Genomic DNA, 18,451 nt, shown 5'->3' with positions numbered 1-18,451 from the left:
TGGGACAGCAATTTCCTCGTCAGGCCGCTGCTAGACTCTGACCAATAGTGCGAGATGACACAAAACTTTGTTGGGAGTCCATTACTTGTTCTCAGACGGCAGGAACAGATGTGGAGGGGTGAGCATGGTGCACACTGCATCGATCTTCCCTTGTGGTGGTCCGACTTTGCAGACCCGAACCTTGACGACGAGTATGCCTCCCTCACTTTCCTATACATTGCAACATCAGGCCACTGTCGCACCTGAATGCCCCACAAACCTGGATATTTCACGACCCGATCGGCCGGCCAAATGGGAACCCATAATGAGACCCCTTTTAAACTGTGTCAGGTTCTGACAACGCTGTCTCATGCGAGTATGGGTCATCTCCTTTACAGTGATCACTCAACATCTGATGCTATTCATGCCCCTTACATGCCTATTAGGCCTGGTCACAATACTAAACACAAGAAATCCAAAAGCACTCTGGTAGGCGTTGTGCCTGTCACAGATAATTACAACCCTTAATCATTTACATACCCAACCCGTGTACGAAGTTACATTGACGTCCGACCATGTCCACTGTGTGATTTACTTCTTTTGTCAGGCAGTTATCAAATGGAAGAATGAAGTATGAAATGAAGAAGTATTATGAATAATAAGTGAGGGATACCGAGCGAGGTGGCGCAGTGGTTAGCACACTGGACTCGCATTCGGGAGGACGACGGTTCAATCCCGCGTCCGGCCATCCTGATTTAGGTTTTCCGTGATTTCCCTAAATCATTCCAGGCAAATGCCGGGATGGTTCCTTTGAAAGGGCACGGCCGACTTCCTTCTCCGTCCTTCCCTAATCTGATGAGACCGATGACCTCGCTGTTTGGTCTCTTCCCACAAACAAGTGAGGGATAGCCACTGTGTAAAGTCCTAGCCAAAAGAAGTACAGATTAGTGGAATACCTGCTATAGGATCGAAGAGTAGTTATCTTGACGCTGGGAGGAGCAATAAAGGGGGAAATGGTAGGGGCAAACAAAGACGAGAATATGCAAAACAAATTACAGAAACTACTGAATGTAAGAGGTATGTAGGGATGAAAACATAAGAACAGGCGGAGGACTAACGAAAAATAACGGCAGTTCGACACGTCGGCTGATGTGGAACACAGATATGCCGAGGTCTACAAAGTACTGTTTGACGAAACCTAAATCATGAGACGTGTCTAATAGTGCTGGGTCTCACTAATCTGAAAGACAGTCGATAACTACACTCCTGGAAATGGAAAAAAGAACACATTGACACCGGTGTGTCAGACCCACCATACTTGCTCCGGACACTGCGAGAGGGCTGTACAAGCAATGATCACACGCACGGGACTGCGGACACACCAGGACCCGCGGTGTTGGCCGTCGAATGGCGCTAGCTGCGCAGCATTTGTGCACCGCCGCCGTCAGTGTCAGCCAGTTTGCCGTGGCATACGGAGCTCCATCGCAGTCTTTAACACTGGTAGCATGCCGTGACAGCGTGGACGTGAACCGTATGTGCAGTTGACGGACTTTGAGCGAGGGCGTATAGTGGGCATGCGGGAGGCCGGGTGGACGTACCGCCGAATTGCTCAACACGTGGGGCGTGAGGTCTCCACAGTACATCGATGTTGTCGCCAGTGGTCGGCGGAAGGTGCACGTGCCCGTCGACCTAGGACCGGACCGCAGCGACGCACGGAAGCACGCCAAGACCGTAGGATCCTACGCAGTGCCGTAGGGGACCGCACCGCCACTTCCCAGCAAATTAGGGACACTGTTGCTCCTGGGGTATCGGCGAGGACCATTCGCAACCGTCTCCATGAAGCTGGGCTACGGTCCCGCACACCGTTAGGCCGTCTTCCGCTCACGCCCCAACATCGTGCAGCCCGCTTCCAGTGGTGTCGCGACAGGCGTGAATGGAGGGACGAATGGAGACGTGTCGTCTTCAGCGATGAGAGTCGCTTCTGCCTTGGTGCCAATGATGGTCGTATGCGTGTTTGGCGCCGTGCAGGTGAGCGCCACAATCAGGACTGCATACGACCGAGGCACACAGGGCCAACACCCGGCATCACGGTGTGGGGAGCGATCTCCTACACTGGCCGTACACCACTGGTGATCATCGAGGGGACACTGAATAGTGCACGGTACATCCAAACCATCATCGAACCCATCGTTCTACCATTCCTAGACCGGCAAGGGAACTTGCTGTTCCAACAGGACAATGCACGTCCGCATGTATCCCGTGCCACCCAACGTGCTCTAGAAGGTGTAAGTCAACTACCCTGGCCAGCAAGATCTCCGGATCTGTCCCCCATTGAGCATGTTTGGGACTGGATGAAGCGTCGTCTCACGCGGTCTGCACGTCCAGCACGAACGCTGGTCCAACTGAGGCGCCAGGTGGAAATGGCATGGCAAGCCGTTCCACAGGACTACATCCAGCATCTCTACGATCGTCTCCATGGGAGAATAGCAGCCTGCATTGCTGCGAAAGGTGGATATACACTGTACTAGTGCCGACATTGTGCATGCTCTGTTGCCTGTGTCTATGTGCCTGTGGTTCTGTCAGTGTGATCATGTGATGTATCTGACCCCAGGAATGTGTCAATAAAGTTCCCCTTCCTGGGACAATGAATTCACGGTGTTCTTATTTCAATTTCCAGGAGTGTATATTTATCCCGAAAATTTTAACTTTAATGTGACACCGGTTATGTATTGTCAACTTCATTTCAGTAACATTAGTCCGGAGTTCGTGGTCGTGCGGCAGCGTTCTCGCTTCCCACGCCCGGGTTCCCGGGTTCGATTTCCGGCGGGGTTATGGATTTTCTCTGCCTCGTGATGACTGGGTGTTGTGTGATGTCCTTAGGTTGGTTAGGTTTAAGTTGTGGTGTCACCGCCAGACACCACACTTGCTAGGTGGTAGCCTTTAAATCGGCCGCGGTCCGTTAGTATACGTCGGACCCGCGTGTCGCCACTATCAGTGATTGCAGACCGAGCGCCGCCACACGGCAGGTCTAGAGAGACTTCCTAGCACTCGCCCCAGTTGTACAGCCTACTTTGCTAGCGATGGTTCACTGACAAATTACGCTCTCATTTGCCGAGACGATAGTTAGCATAGCCTTCAGTTACGTGATTTGCTACGACCTAGCAAAGCGCCATTACCAGTTACTATTGATGCTGTAAAACATGTACCGTCAAGAGCGATGTTCACCATTTATGGATTAAAGTTAAGTATTCCAGCAGCTATGTACGTTTTTTGTTAGTCTCATTTCCTTGACCTGTTCCAGACCTCACGCCAGCCTGCGTGAGCTAAAACGCGTGCCTTTCGGCTTCCTCTGATAGTGGGTTGGCTGTCTTGCCAATCCACAACATAAGTAGTTCTAAGTTCTAGGGGACTGATGACCGTAGATGTTAAGTCCCATAGTGCTCAATACCATTTGAACCAGTAACATTATTGAAAGGTCAAGCATACCGTTCTTATGTCTTTTCGCCGATGAAACACCTGTTAGTATTATTACCAAACTTTCTGGCTATCCGGCAGTGGCCTAACAAGGGCACCTCCAGATAAATGTTTCGTCCTAGGCTCTCGTGCGTGGAAGGGGGCCGCACAACTTCAGTTCGCAGCACACAGTACACTACAGTAATTTCAGCAGGAAAAAGGAGAATGTTACGTTCAGTGATGTGTTGCTTCCGTTACGGGAGAACTGCATCCGTCTCTCGTACAATAGCGGCAATGTGCGATGACCTTCGACAACCGAAAATAGCGCTCAGGTTCCAAAAGCATAGGTTACTCCTCAGTGCGGTTATACTTCGCTACGAAATCTCACTTTAGCCATCATAGAGTCACTTTGTGCAGTATACTGACTCAAACCCACGACTCCGTCGTTTTCCCATCCCTTTGTTCCACTTTCCCGTGAGAGTTTACGTTTTATGACACCTATTCACATGTACACATCATACATCGTGTGACTGATGATACGTGATGTACCATGAGTAGTTATACGAGCTCTGAACGTATTTAAAGACGATCAATTTTTTTGTTATTGTTGGAGGTCATGAACTAGTAGTGTTTCAAACTACCACACCGATATCAAAGACCAGTTCTCAGAGATATTATGTGATTACTAAAGGAATTAACGATGAGGCCTGTATACAGTGCGTATTCACACTGAAGCGTCAAAGAGACTTCTATGGGGATGCGTATTCAAATACAGAGTTATGTAAACAGGCAGAATACGGCGCTGCGGTCGGCAACGCCTGTATAAGACAACAAGGGTCTGGCGCAGTTGTTAGATCGGTTACTGCTGCTACAATGGCAGGTTATCAAGATTTAAGTGAGTTTCAACATCGTGTTATAGTCGACGCACGAGCGATGGGACACAGCATCTCCAAGGTAGCGATGAAGTGGGGACTGTCCCATACGACCATTTCACGAGTGTACCGTGAATATCAGGAATCCGCAAAACATGAAAAGTCCGACATCGCTGTGGCCGGAAAAAGATCCTGCAAGAACGGAACCAACGATGAGTGAAGAGAATCGTTCAGCGTGACAGACGTGCAACCCTTCCGCAAATTGCTGCAGATTTCAATCCTGGGCCATCAACAAGTATCAACGTGAAAACCATTCAACGAAGTACCATCGATATGGGCTTTCACAGCCGATGGCCCACTCCTGTACCCTTGATGGCTGCACGACACAAAGCTTTACGGCTTGCCTCGGCCCATCAACACCGACACTGGACTGTTGATAATTGGATACACGTTGCCTGGTCGGACAAGTCTCGTTTCAAATTGTGCCGAACGGGTGGACGTGTACTCGTATGGAGACAGCCCCATGAATCCATGGACCATGCATATCAGCAGGGGGTTGTTCAAGCTGGTGAAGGTTCTGTAATGGCGTGGCGCGTATACATCTGGATTGATATGGGACCCCTGATACGTCTAGATATGACTCTGATAGGTGATACGTTCATAAGCATTCTGTCTGATCACCTGCATCCATTCATGTCCATTGTGCATTCCGACGGACTTGGGCAATTCCAGCAGGACAATGCGACACCCCACACGTCGAAAATTGCTACAGAGTGGCTTGAGGAACACTCTTTTGACTTTAAACACTTCCGCTGGCCACCAAACTCCCCAGACATGAACGTTATTGAGCATATCATGGATACCTTGCAACGTGCTGTTCAGAAGAGATCTCCACCTCCTCGTACTCTTATGGATTTATGGAGAGCCCTGCAGGAATCATGGTGTCAGTTCCCTCCAGAGCTACTTCAGACATTAGTCGAATCCATGCCCCATCGTGTTGCGGCACTTCTGCGTGCTCGGCTTGGCCCTACACGGTATTAGGCAGGTGTACCAGTTTCTTTGGCTCTTCAGTGTGCGTTGAAGTCTGTATTCCTCGATTACACATATATCACGAGACGAAGAAAACTCTCAAGTAACTGGGTATGCACGGAAACGTCTTAGTGTTCAGTTCCTTTACTCCTGCTGTTCTATGTTGAAGCTCTTGTCGCTCGGGAATTATGGACTGCACAGATCATAGAACAGGGCCACATGGGAATTCTTATTAGTTCTAAAGCTAGTTGCTACAGTGTTCCCAAAGTGTCACTTGGTTGAAATGGCTCTGAGCACTATGGGACTTAACATCTATGGTCATCAGTCCCCTAGAACTTAGAACTACTTAAACCTAACTAACCTAAGGACATCACACAACACCCAGTCATCACGAGGCAGAGAAAATCCCTGACCCCGCCGGGAATCGAACCTGGGAACAAAGTGTCACTTGTTTGCTCGAAAACGCGAAGGCCGTCTTGCTTTGCATTCAACGTATTAGCTTGCGTCTATGAGTAACATATAACATGTGAAATTATGACTCCAGATAAACATGCAGTTCAATGTATTGGCTGTTACATGTAAAATATCAAAAATAAGATTAGCTACGACCGACAACTCTGGACTGCTATGACGTAGGAATTCGTCGAAGCCATGGATTATCATTTATACCCAACGCTGCAAGAATATATAGACAAATTTGTCCAGAAACGTTGTGGTAACCTACGTTCCCAACTTATCATTACGTTGTAAGCAGTTCATTTTAGATTGGTGATGATATCTAGATGTTACAACTCTTTCACTTTGATGTTAACGACGGTTCTTACTCATATAACAGTAGTATTAAATTATATATTCAAGGAAGAGGGTCAGGTAATTTCGAAAATCCTCATTACGGTCCTCGATACGATCCTTCCTCCGTTGTGTTGAACAGTGATAAGTGTATATTTAAACAAACTGTATGACGTTTTCTGGCAGATTAAGTCTGTATGCCGGACCAGAACTTGAACCTGGGGCTTTTGCCTTTCGCAGCAAGTGTTCCACCGAATGAGATACTTGTGCACGAATCACGACTCGTCCTCATCGCTTCACTTCCGCCACTACCTCATCTCCTACCTTCAGAACTACACGTAAGTCCCGTCACAGTCCCGGACTGTTCTTATCTCTTGGAATCGAACTCTCAACTATTCTAAATGGAATAAACAGGCTACTATTGTCTGACTAAAATTACTTGACAACTGACACTCCACGTGCTAAAGCTGCGTTCCTCCAATCAGAACACTCAACGTCACGCCCGAACTGTTCGCCGTTGCTGAACTACTACAACAAATGGTCAGTTAACTTTCATCGCTGTTTATGAAACTTGCGTACATTGTTAGTATCGTTGTGTGTGTGTCGTTCCTGCTGTGATAAATCATGAAATGTGGAAGAAGAGGGATAGACCCAGGATTCTGGTTGCAAACACATCGGTAACGAAAACCGGGCAAGAAATTTCGTTCAAGTTACAGTCGCGACAACTCGAGTGGAATGTGCAGGAACACTTTGAGAGGGGGGCAGAAAATGGAGGACCTCTCTTACCGGTTTCCAAAGTTTTCGCACGAAACCCAGCCACGGTTAAGGTTATAGAATCGACTTTACTTCATGTTGATGAAGAAAAATATGATTAGGAAAGAAGTGAAGCAGGACCCTCCTGTATTCATGTGCCGGGCGGGAAGAGAAGTATTCAAAAAGGCGTAACAAATCTGGATCATTTCGCACAATAAGCGATTCAGCGTCATGTATACAGCTATTACCATAATAGAAATAGGCTTGCATTAGATAAGCGTCGCACAACATGCATGAGCTCGCTTTTTGGAAGGCAGCAAATGATCGTTGCTGCTGGTTTTGCAATATCTCAGTTTTAAATATAAAAATACATGATGCTGTAAAAATGTTGACGGAATGAGGAGACATAGACGCATGGCGATGATGATTTTTGCGTGACATAAAAGACATAAATTTCGAGAACATAGTTGGATCGATGAAATATGGGTGAATGCAGGACATGCTGTTACTAAACGTCGGAGTGACGACAAAAGAGGTGTGGCTCTCCCCAGTGACAAAGGTGGTACAGTTACTCTTCTATATGCTGGTACCTAATTCCCGGATGTCAGCTGCTTTTCAGGTTGAAGAAAAGGCATATGGAAATGAATCACGAAACATTTTTAAATTGATTCGAAAATACGTTGTCACAAAGTTTAGAAACTCCATCGGTTGTTATTCTCGACAATGCTCCATACCACTCAATTTTAAAGGATAAAATTTCAAACCTGTCCTCTCGAAAGAAACACATTATTCAGCTGTAACGAGACTAAGTTACTGTGGATGATACACTGAAAAAAGTAGAATTATTAGTACTTGTGTCGCTTCATAAGCCGCAGTTCGCAAAGTGCGTTATCGACGAGATAGTTTACAAATACGGACATATTAATAAGACTACCTTCTTAGCACTGACCCTTTTTTAACGCAACTGAACTCTGTGCGGCTGGTCCCGGTGGAGGTTCGAGTCCTCCCTCGGGCATGGGTGTGCGTGTTTGTCCTTAGCATAATTAGGTTAAGTAGTGTGTAAGCTTAGGGACTCATGACCTTAGCAGTTAAGTCCCATAAGATTTCACACACATTTGAACCTTTTTTTTTTGCAACTGAACTTATCTGTGTTCGCGAAAGTTGCTCGCGAAAGTAAAACGTTCACTATGAGTGAAGTGCAGAAACGGACTATCCAGGCTCTGGAAAAGGTCACCGAAGTGTACGGGGCTGTTGTGATGCATTCGAAGCAAGTAATTGTGGAATAGCGAAAGTTTTCTCGAAGATAATGTTACGGATCTTACGTTACGGAACTTACTACTGCTTCCAGCTGCCTACTCACCATGGAAGTTTCAGTGACTCTGAACTGAGTGGTATCTACCCTGTTTCAGACAAAGCAGCTAGCAATCGGTGGAGTTATGTATGCAATAAATGTTTACCTACTTCTAAAAGGTATACTTTATTTCTGCATGCAGTGCCTGTTTTCCCATATAACCTGTAACGCGTCAACTCCTGAAGCCATGGTGATGGTAGTTTCATGTAACCACAGAAAGCGAGAAATTTCAGTTTGCATTTAGCGCTGATTTCTGTCTTGAGTTTGCTCGTAGAGATTAGCTTTAATAGCCTTGAACAAAGTGGGCGTTATGTATAGTTATGCCGCAAGTTGTTGACCGCCGTTTTCGTGGATACATTGCACATCACGAGGTTTAGTTAGCAGTTCAGTCATTAGTCAGTGAAAAATCACTGTCGACAGAGCGTCTCGTGTACCTGTCTTATATCACCGCTGCCAACATTGCTCCGCTTTACATATAAGTTAAGGCGCATCACACCTTCAATAATATTGTCAGTTCGGCAGTATATTAACAGCCGGAGGGCGCGACTGACATATTGTCAATACCAGAAATAACGAGCAACAGCATTGATGGTCCCAAAAATATTCTCAATAGAGTCTATACAATCTGAACGTGTAAGGTCGAGCATTGACGGTTGACGATCTTCACCATTCACATGTCGCCAGAGCTTCACGAACTTCGCCACACAGCGTTACTAAAAATGGCTCTGAGCACTATGGGACTTAACTTCTGAGGTCATCAGTCCCCTAGAACTTAGAACTACTTAAACCTAACTAACCTAAGAACATCACAGACATCCATGCCCGAGGCAGGATTCGAAACTGCGACCGTAGCGGTCGCGCGGTTCCAGACTGTAGCGCCTAGAACCGCTCGGCCACTCCGTCCGGCCACAGCGTTACTGTGCACTGTTTATGTTTCAGGTTTGTCTTTGAGCATAACATCTCTCAGAATCAATTTTTCAACTAGTTCTATAACACAAAACAGTGTAATAGAACTATCCACTAGTAGTCGTATTTTAACCCTTAACGCTGGTCGTTCGAGTTTTCACTATGGCATTGCCTTATTTATTAATTTGTAGGCATAGTAGAACTCGCGATATACATGCAATCATTGCGAAATACAGGCAGCCCCCGGCGTATTACCACGAAACGTAAAACAAACTTTAAATATCCGAATATATATTATTGCAAGACGGATATAACTCCTTCACAGGTTTCAGAAACATTTTTGCTAATTCTTTTTTTTTTTGTGATACTACAAAAGTAAACTTCAAGCATTCGAACGACCTGCCTGTCGCCAGAAATCTAATTTACACCTAATCTCTCGCCGACTGCTATCGCGTGTCCCGTTAACGATTTGTGCTTCTCTTTTATGTCATATAAACATTAATAATTCGTCGTAAGATGCAGGATTCGCAAGAAAATAGTTTATGATTTCTTTTGTTCCGTGGTTCTGAGTCTAGTCAGGAAATTAACTTATGACAAGTCGCTTCTTTTTTCAGCCATTCTCGGACTTATTTCCTCTTTTTCTTCGTTTCGTGTTGCTTCGCAGCTATAGCTGAAATAATTGCAGCACACAATTTCTTTGGGAATCCGGGGCCCAGGGCCAAAAAAAAAAAAAAAAAAAAAAAAAAAAAAAAATTTCAAGCACACATCCGGTAACCTGAAGATCTTTATTAAAGTAATACAATTACCGCACTGTGGCGCCTCCCAAACCAAAATATTATAAATGTGCCGATCAAGAACAATATAAGGAATTATTTAAATTCGCTTAACAGACTAGATCACTCGTAAAAATTATTTTAAAACACCAGCAATGCAAGATCATCCAGAGTCTCCAGTAAGCGCAAAATCTAATCAGAAGCTCCTATTTACATTCGGCATCGTGAGCCAGAGGCCGTCCTCACCTTGGGTGGAATACAATTAGGCTTTAGAGCTGTGAAACAGAAAGGTAACAACATTGAGATACATAAAACAGCGTCATAAGTAAATGCATACAATCTAAAATAAGGTATCAGTTCTGCCCCCTTTTCATTTACCATTTAAGAAGGTAAATGTATTTATCAAATAATCCGAGCCGTCGGACAAAGGTTCAAATGGTTCAAATGGCTCTGAGCACTATGGGACTCAACATCTTAGGTCATTAGTCCCCTAGAACTTAGAACTACTTAAACCTAACTAACCTAAGGACATCACACACATCCATGCCCTAGGCAGGATTCGAACCTGCGACCGTAGCGGTCGGACAAAGGATTAAGAGCTTAATGTACGGCGCTGTCCAGACATTGAGTATTTACAGTTAGCGCAAGCAACCAAAACACACTGAAGCTAGTACTGACACTCATTTTTTGAAATTTTAACAAGGGACGCTTAAATAATGAGGCAGCAAGCACTTTCAATATCGAATCTCAGCATTAAGTTTATTCACTTAATGCCCCCCATTAAGGTGAAATATACTAGCTCATCATTAATATCCGTTATAGGCGAAGCTGATAACTGCCACAGAGCCTCGGAGAAGGTAAACCTCAGCGAAGTACTCCACCACATCGAATATTCGACATCGGCCATGGAGATGGTCGAAGGAAGCGACGACTTTACACGCGGTCACTCACCACATAGGCACCTCGAAACAGTAAATGCTGCCACTTAGAGAAATCGGACACCCTCCACTGTCCTGGGTCATCTTTACGAGTTTTCACTGCGATCAGACTCTCGTCCCACTGGACAGCCCGAGCCCTTCATTCCTTTTCGCCTTGCGCGGCATCTTATCAGCGACTGTCAGCTAAAGCACCCTCTCGCGGAGCGCCAAAGTTCAAGCACCGACACCAGCTTATCCGTTACATATCGATACGAACTTATTACCTTGAAGCCTGTGATCCAACATTCAAGCTTATTTTACACCCGTAAGGTACGTTTCAGGAAATGAATTCCTTATCAAAACTTTTTCTGCACTACTGAATCTCCTCTACAGCCCCTAAAAGCAGGAATTGTGAAACACCCAGTATAAATGGCCGTCCGTCATCCGTTAGCCTAGTCACATATCCTGCTCCCACCCCAATACCATTTTCTTATTGTCAAAATTAGGTCTTCTTCTACAGTCTGTTCTCTGATCCGTAGTTTGTTTTCCTATCTCTGTTACTAATTTCGACCATGCTTATCCCCACTAAAAACTAAACTCCTCCCTAACAGGCCGTGAAAGCCCAACGGTACCGACCGGCCGCCGTCACATTCTCAGCCCATAGGTGTCACTGCTTGCGGATATGGAGGGGCATATGCTCGGCACACCGCTCTCCCGGCTGTATGTCAGTTTCCGAGACCGGAACCGCTGCTTCTCAATCAAGTAGCTCCTCAGTTTGCCTCACAAGGGCTGAGTGCACCCCGCTTGCCAACAGCGCTCGGCAGACAGGATGGTCACCCATGCAACTGCTAGCCCAGCCCGACAGCGCTTAACTTCGGTGATCTGACGGAAACCGGTGTTACCACTGCGGCAAGGCCGTTGGCTGCTTATCTCCACCGCTCATTGAAAACCCATGGATTGTGACGGTATCGGGCTTTAATCCATGTTTCACTGTTGTGTGTTAAAACTGGTAGTGCGTATTGATAGCAAACTATCCTGTCTAAAAGCATCAGTACCTCACTTTAGAAAATTCTTTACAAGAAACCACACATATTCTAAGCTAGTGCGTACTGATAGCAAACTATCTGTTCCAAAAAAATCAATAACTCACTTTAGAAAATTCTTTACAAGAAACCGCACATATTCTAAGCTATTTCTATCGTTATGTTTATATTTTTCTTTTCCATCGAGTTATCGTCTTCAGTTTTCTTAAATGCAAAAAACAGGTATTCTAGTGCTAGGTTGCAAAAGTTTTTATGCTCTCGCATTCGCTCCAATAGAAGTGCCACTTACATATACATTTTCTGCTTTTGATGAATGATGTATTACTGGACGGTAGCTCTCGTTCATTACACATCCACGCTGTTGCCGCTCTCTAAAAAAAAAAAAAAGAAAAAGAAACTAATTGTGCTAAGGTGAACTAGAGGTAGGCTTGTTAATCTGGACAGTCACACTTAGAGACGCATAACTGGTGTGCAGCGCAAGCCAGGGCCCGGTCTGAGGACAGTCGGCGTGCGTCTGCCACGGCTACGTCACAGAGTTCAGGGAGAGAACAAGACAATGCGAGTGGGTTTACCAGGCGAGTGAATCATCCCATCTCCACAATGCAGACTGAACGCTCTGCACACCAATCAAAAGACCTGACAAAAACGCCAAATCCGACACGACCACACCAGCCGAGTCTTAACAGTCAGCAACCGATCCCCAACAATCTCAGCAAAGTCAACAATCTAAGTTCGCTCTCCCCCCGGCACTCATTGTAAAAGCAACAATTCTCCTCATGAAACGGAATCTCTTGAGATAAATGACGACGAAGGTTTTCAAAATATACGCTCCAGGCGTAACTCGAGGCGGAACTCCACTGATTCCACAGCACCTGATGGGAACCCATTAAAGGTTGATATGAATACGCGACTTAGAATTGTTGTTAAATCTGGACTCCAAGGAAATCACTAAGTCTTTTCATACAACATAACAATTAAGCCTTGCACAGTTTGTGACTCACCACTTATCAAACTGACTTTGGAACCGAACAGAAAAAATAACTGGCACCACTTACAGACCGGAAGCAACTATAAAGACTGCAAACTCACGCAATAAGATCGGAAACAACATGGACAAAAAAAATGGCTCTGAGCACTATGGGACTTAACAGCTGAGGTCACCAGTCCCCTAGAACTTTGAACTACTTAAACCTAACTAACCTAAGGACATCACACACATCCATGCCCGAGGCAGGATTCGAACCTGTGACCGTAGCGGTCGCGCAGTTCCGGACTGTAGCGCCTAGAACCGCTCGGCCATTCCGACCGGTACAACATGGACACTTCCCTAGTGTCGCCATCACTAATTTCGATCACAAAGGCGCCAATGAGGAAACTGAAAAGGAACGAAGATGCAGGGATAACATTTCAACAAATCAACTCACAATTGCTCGCGAAACACAAAACGACGAATCAAAAAAATACGTTTCATCTCTGATCACTAGGAAACCATAGACAAACTTCTTGCCCACCATTTCAGGTTGCATTGTATACTGCGTAAGATTTAACCCACTACCTCCGCAACCCATACAATGCAAAAACTTCAACAATTTTCAGCACACATCCGAAAACTGTCGCAAATGTGGGACATGTAGTGGACCCCACGAGATTTTCTACTGCAAACTAGATTCTAAAAAGAAAATACCTAAATGCAGCAATTGCTATGGTACTCATCGCGTTGTTGTTGTTACTGTGGTCTTCAGTCCAGAGACTGGTTTGATGCAGCTCTCCATGCTACTCTATCCTGAGCAAGCTTCTTCATCTCCCACTACCTACTGCAACCTACATCCTTCTAAATCTGTTTAGTGTATTCATCTCTTGGTCTCCCTCTACGATTTTTACCCTCCACGCTGCCCTCCAATACTAAATTGGTGATCCCTTGACGCCTCAGAATATGCCCTACCAACCGATCTCTTCTTCTAGTCAAGTTTTGCCACAAATTTCTCTTCTCCCCAATTCCATTCAGTACTTCCTCATTAGCTATGTGGCCGGCCGGTGTGGCCAAACGGTTCTAGGCGCTTCAGTCCGGACCCGCGCGACCGCTACGGTCACAGGTTTGAATTCTGCCTCGGGCATGGGTGTGTGTGATGTCCTTAGGTTGCTTAGGTTTAAGTAGTTCTAAGTTCGAGGGGACTGATGACCTCAGATGTTACGTCCCATAGTGCTCAGAGCCATTTGAACCGTTACTTATGTGATCTACCCATCTAATCTTAAGCATTCTTCTGTAGCACCACATTTCGAAAGCTTCTATTCTCTTCTTGTCTAAACTACTTATCGTCAACGTTTCACTTCCATACATGACTACACTCCATACAAATATTTTCAGAAACGACTTCCTGACACTTAAATCTTTACTCGAAGTTAACAAATTTCTCTTCTTCAGAAACGCTTTCCTTGCCATTGCGTCTACATCGCGTTACCGATCCAAATTGTTCAGTAAGGCCGAAGCGACCCATCTTCGCCGACAGAACACACATCATGTGCATTTATGAACCAACTTACTCCGTGCAGGAACTTACTCCGTACAGGAATGCTCACAAACCGAAAACCTGCGAGCATTCACCCCTGCACTACTCAGCATTCTCGTGGAACGTAGATCCCTCATTACTGAAACGATAAAAACATCTTCCAGAAAGTTCCTGCGGAGGGGTATGGAAATTACGCACGCCTGGAACATCATACACATCTACGTCAGCAAGCCACCAGACTCACCTGCCTGAGTGTAACCTATTGTTACACTCTATAAATTCGGTAATCTTTCACATTCACCTCCAGAAAAGATACTGCAGCTATATGCTTTGTCAACGCAAATGGTTTCTGTGGTAAAAAAGAGCTTCTAGAAAAACTGATTCGAGAACAAAACATTACAATTGTTGGAACTGCCGAAACCAAAAGCTTCGACAACGACATAAGCCTTCTCGCTCTTGTATGCCACAGGTTAGACAAACCCAAAACAGACGGAGGAAGATATTCATAAGAAATAACTGGCGGCTACATGACTTGATTTATCAGAAAAACTGAAAATCCACCAGGCCATTGTTCTAACAAGGCTCTACCGATAGATCTGTTTGATTGCATCTCTACACTTGGCTCAGCAATCATAGCAGGAAACCTTAATGCCAGTTCCAATGTTCTTGGTGACAAAACCATCAACAAAAACGACGATCTCCTCATTGCAGCACTAAACGACAATTTGATCACCCTAGAAAGTAATTCACCTAGTTTCATCAATCACACTGGAAATTTCATAGCTGATCACATAATTTGTACACTGCAAATTGCTAGTCACTGTAGCGAAGTAGAAACAGGTGACAGCGTCTCCGGCGATCCCGTTTTCATAAAAACAACTGTTATAAGCCACGTCAGAAATGACAACCACAATAGGAAAGCTTAAATATAGAGAACTTCAGAAGAGAATTTTTTAAGGAAAAAACTAAACACGATAACTATTAATACTACAGAAGATACTGATAACTGTAGTCAGCTAATCGTCCCAACGATACAATCTGCTATCACTAACAATGCACCAAGAAAACCGTAATAGAACATAAGGACAAACTTCCTACATATATTCTTAACATAATCAAAGAAAAAAATTATAAACAAATTAAATGACAACCTAATGAAAGGATGTAACGTTCTTTAAAAAAAGAATCTTTACGATTATGTTGAAAGAACTCTGCACATAACAAGTAATAACTTTCTTTAAATAAATTTTTTGAATGCATATCTGAACTTTGGAATGGATGCTTAACTCGAAATATCGTGTTGCGTGTTGTAACTGTAAGTGGCGTGCTTACTCTTCGATATTGTTAGCAAAACTTTATACGAATTGTTTGGGCAATGCTAACTCCCAATATCAATAAAAAGAATAGAGACACTGCAAAATACACTCCTGGAAATGGAAAAAGGAACACATTGACACCGGTGTGTCAGACCCACCATACTTGCTCCGGACACTGCGAGAGGGCTGTACAAGCAATGATCACACGCACGGCACAGCGGACACACCAGGAACCGCGGTGTTGGCCGTCGAATGGCGCTAGCTGCGCAGCATTTGTGCACCGCCGCCGTCAGTGTCAGCCAGTTTGCCGTGGCATACGGAGCTCCATCGCAGTCTTTAAAACTGGTAGCATGCCGCGACAGCGTTGACGTGAACCGTATGTGCAGTTGACGGACTTTGAGCGAGGGCGTATAGTGGGCATGCGGGAGGCCGGGTGGACGTACCGCCGAATTGCTCAACACGTGGGGCGTGAGGTCTCCACAGTACATCGATGTTGTCGCCAGTGGTCGGCGGAAGGTGCACGTGCCCGTCGACCTGGGACCGGACCGCAGCGACGCACGGATGCACGCCAAGACCGTAGGATCCTACGCAGTGCCGTAGGGGACCGCACCGCCACTTCCCAGCAAATTAGGGACACTGTTGCTCCTGGGGTATCGGCGAGGACCATTCGCAACCGTCTCCATGAAGCTGGGCTACGGTCCCGCACACCGTTAGGCCGTCTTCCGCTCACGCCCCAACATCGTGCAGCCCGCCTCCAGTGGTGTCGCGACAGGCGTGAATGGAGGGACGAATGGAGACGTGTCGTCTTCAGCGATGAGAGTCGCTTCTGCCTTGGTGCCAATGATGGTCGTATGCGTGTTTGGCGCCGTGCAGGTGAGCGCCACAATCAGGACTGCATACGACCGAGGCACACAGGGCCAACACCCGGCATCATGGTGTGGGGAGCGATCTCCTACACTGGCCGTACACCACTGGTGATCGTCGAGGGGACACTGAATAGTGCACGGTACATCTAAACCGTCATCAAACCCATCGTTCTACCATTCCTAGACCGGCAAGGGAACTTGCTGTTCCAACAGGACAATGCACGTCCGCATGTATCCCGTGCCACCCAACGTGCTCTAGAAGGTGTAAGTCAACTACCCTGGCCAGCAAGATCTCCGGATCTGTCCCCCATTGAGCATGTTTGGGACTGGATGAAGCGTCGTCGCACCCGGTCTGCACGTCCAGCACGAACGCTGGTCCAACTGAGGCGCCAGGTGGAAATGGCATGGCAAGCCGTTCCACAGGACTACATCCAGCATCTCTACGATCGTCTCCATGGGAGAATAGCAGCCTGCATTGCTGCGAAAGGTGGATATACACTGTACTAGTGCCGACATTGTGCATGCTCTGTTGCCTGTGTCTATGTGCCTGTGGTTCTGTCAGTGTGATCATGTGATGTATCTGACCCCAGGAATGTGTCAATAAAGTTTCCCCTTCCTGGGACAATGAATTCACGGTGTTCTTATTTCAATTTCCAGGAGTGTATATCCAGCCCCTTAGGCACTGAATCCTCTGGCCCTGGGCACATAACAATAAATTAAATTGCCTTACCTCTAGAGCAGCAAGGGGTGAACGCGATATATTCTGGTCTCTCATGAAAAAAAACAAAATATGCTAGCTGTAGGCTCAGCAGTGTGCAACGCTGGCCATAATTCTTTGAAATACACATGAAATTCTTTTGGCTGATAAACGAGAACATTTAAGAAAACCCAACTTCTTTGAAAAATATATGACCTGGACAGGGAGGCGGTACTGATTGTGGTGAATTATTAGCCCTGATTTTTTTAGCAAAATTGTATTGCAATTTAAGTATGTCTTTTCAAAAACAACTGACAATTGAAGTTACATTCGTCAAACAAAATCATATTTGTTAACTGATTCACGAACAATCAGATTTGTACAGCAAGTATTATCTAACGTCACTATGCGAGGTGTGGAGAAGAGCTTGTACCTCTTTAATTCAGACGAATCTTGCATGAGAACGAGACATGCCCTCGAACCCCTCCTTATCTACCAGCTAATTAATTATGCGCACAACAGTAACGGAAGGAAATGATGGTGGACCCTGCTAGTTGGTAAAATAAGGAGTGTACACTCACAAGGGACAGAGCCATAGGACAGGTAGTTGGCTGTCTGAAGACAGTAACACTCGGTCTTATCTAGACCGAAAAATTGCAATACAGGATACTACTCTCAGAGTGACTCCAACACTCGTGGAGTCATCTGATGGATGTTGAAACGAGGATAGCAGGTCGATCAATGTGGCTGATTGCTCGGGACTGCTCTCTGTAGGAGAGGAGATAATCACAACGAACTGCAGTCCAGCAATATCCAGCACAGAACTGCTTTGGGCATGCAGTCCGGCCTATTATAGTGAGTTATGCGTGCTCGTGCAGGAACTGTAATCGCGTCCGTCATAAGTGCGGCTCAAGAGATCTCTACAATGCTTCGTGCCGCCACTGTTAGAGTACGCCCTCGTTTTCCCGCACCTCTTCTGCAGTGGAATCCCCTTTTCTGCATCACCGCTGAGCGGCGCCGTGCTGTCTCCTCGGCCAGTCGCCAACGGGGTCGCCTGTCCCGGTGGGATTCCGGGGTTGTGTCCTGCCTCAGCTGTCCCAGAGCTGTCCGCCAGGTGAGCCACTGCCTTACTTTCACTGCACAGATTAGGTAGGCGGCACTCGCCTCTGAGCTGTCGAGTAGAGGGGGGGGGGGGGATGT

The 18,451-nt window shown here is 46.0% G+C and overlaps 1 pseudogene; it reads right to left on the bottom strand.

Annotated features, from left to right (window-relative positions):
* Nucleotides 1–11,627: 11,627 nt before the first annotated feature.
* On the bottom strand, nt 11,628–11,745 carry LOC126254043 (5S ribosomal RNA; annotated as a pseudogene).
* Nucleotides 11,746–18,451: the final 6,706 nt, after the last annotated feature.

This window comes from Schistocerca nitens, chromosome 4 (genome assembly GCF_023898315.1).
Source record: "Schistocerca nitens isolate TAMUIC-IGC-003100 chromosome 4, iqSchNite1.1, whole genome shotgun sequence".
Lineage (NCBI taxonomy): Eukaryota > Metazoa > Arthropoda > Insecta > Orthoptera > Acrididae > Schistocerca > Schistocerca nitens.
This window is presented reverse-complemented; position numbering and strand designations above follow the sequence as displayed.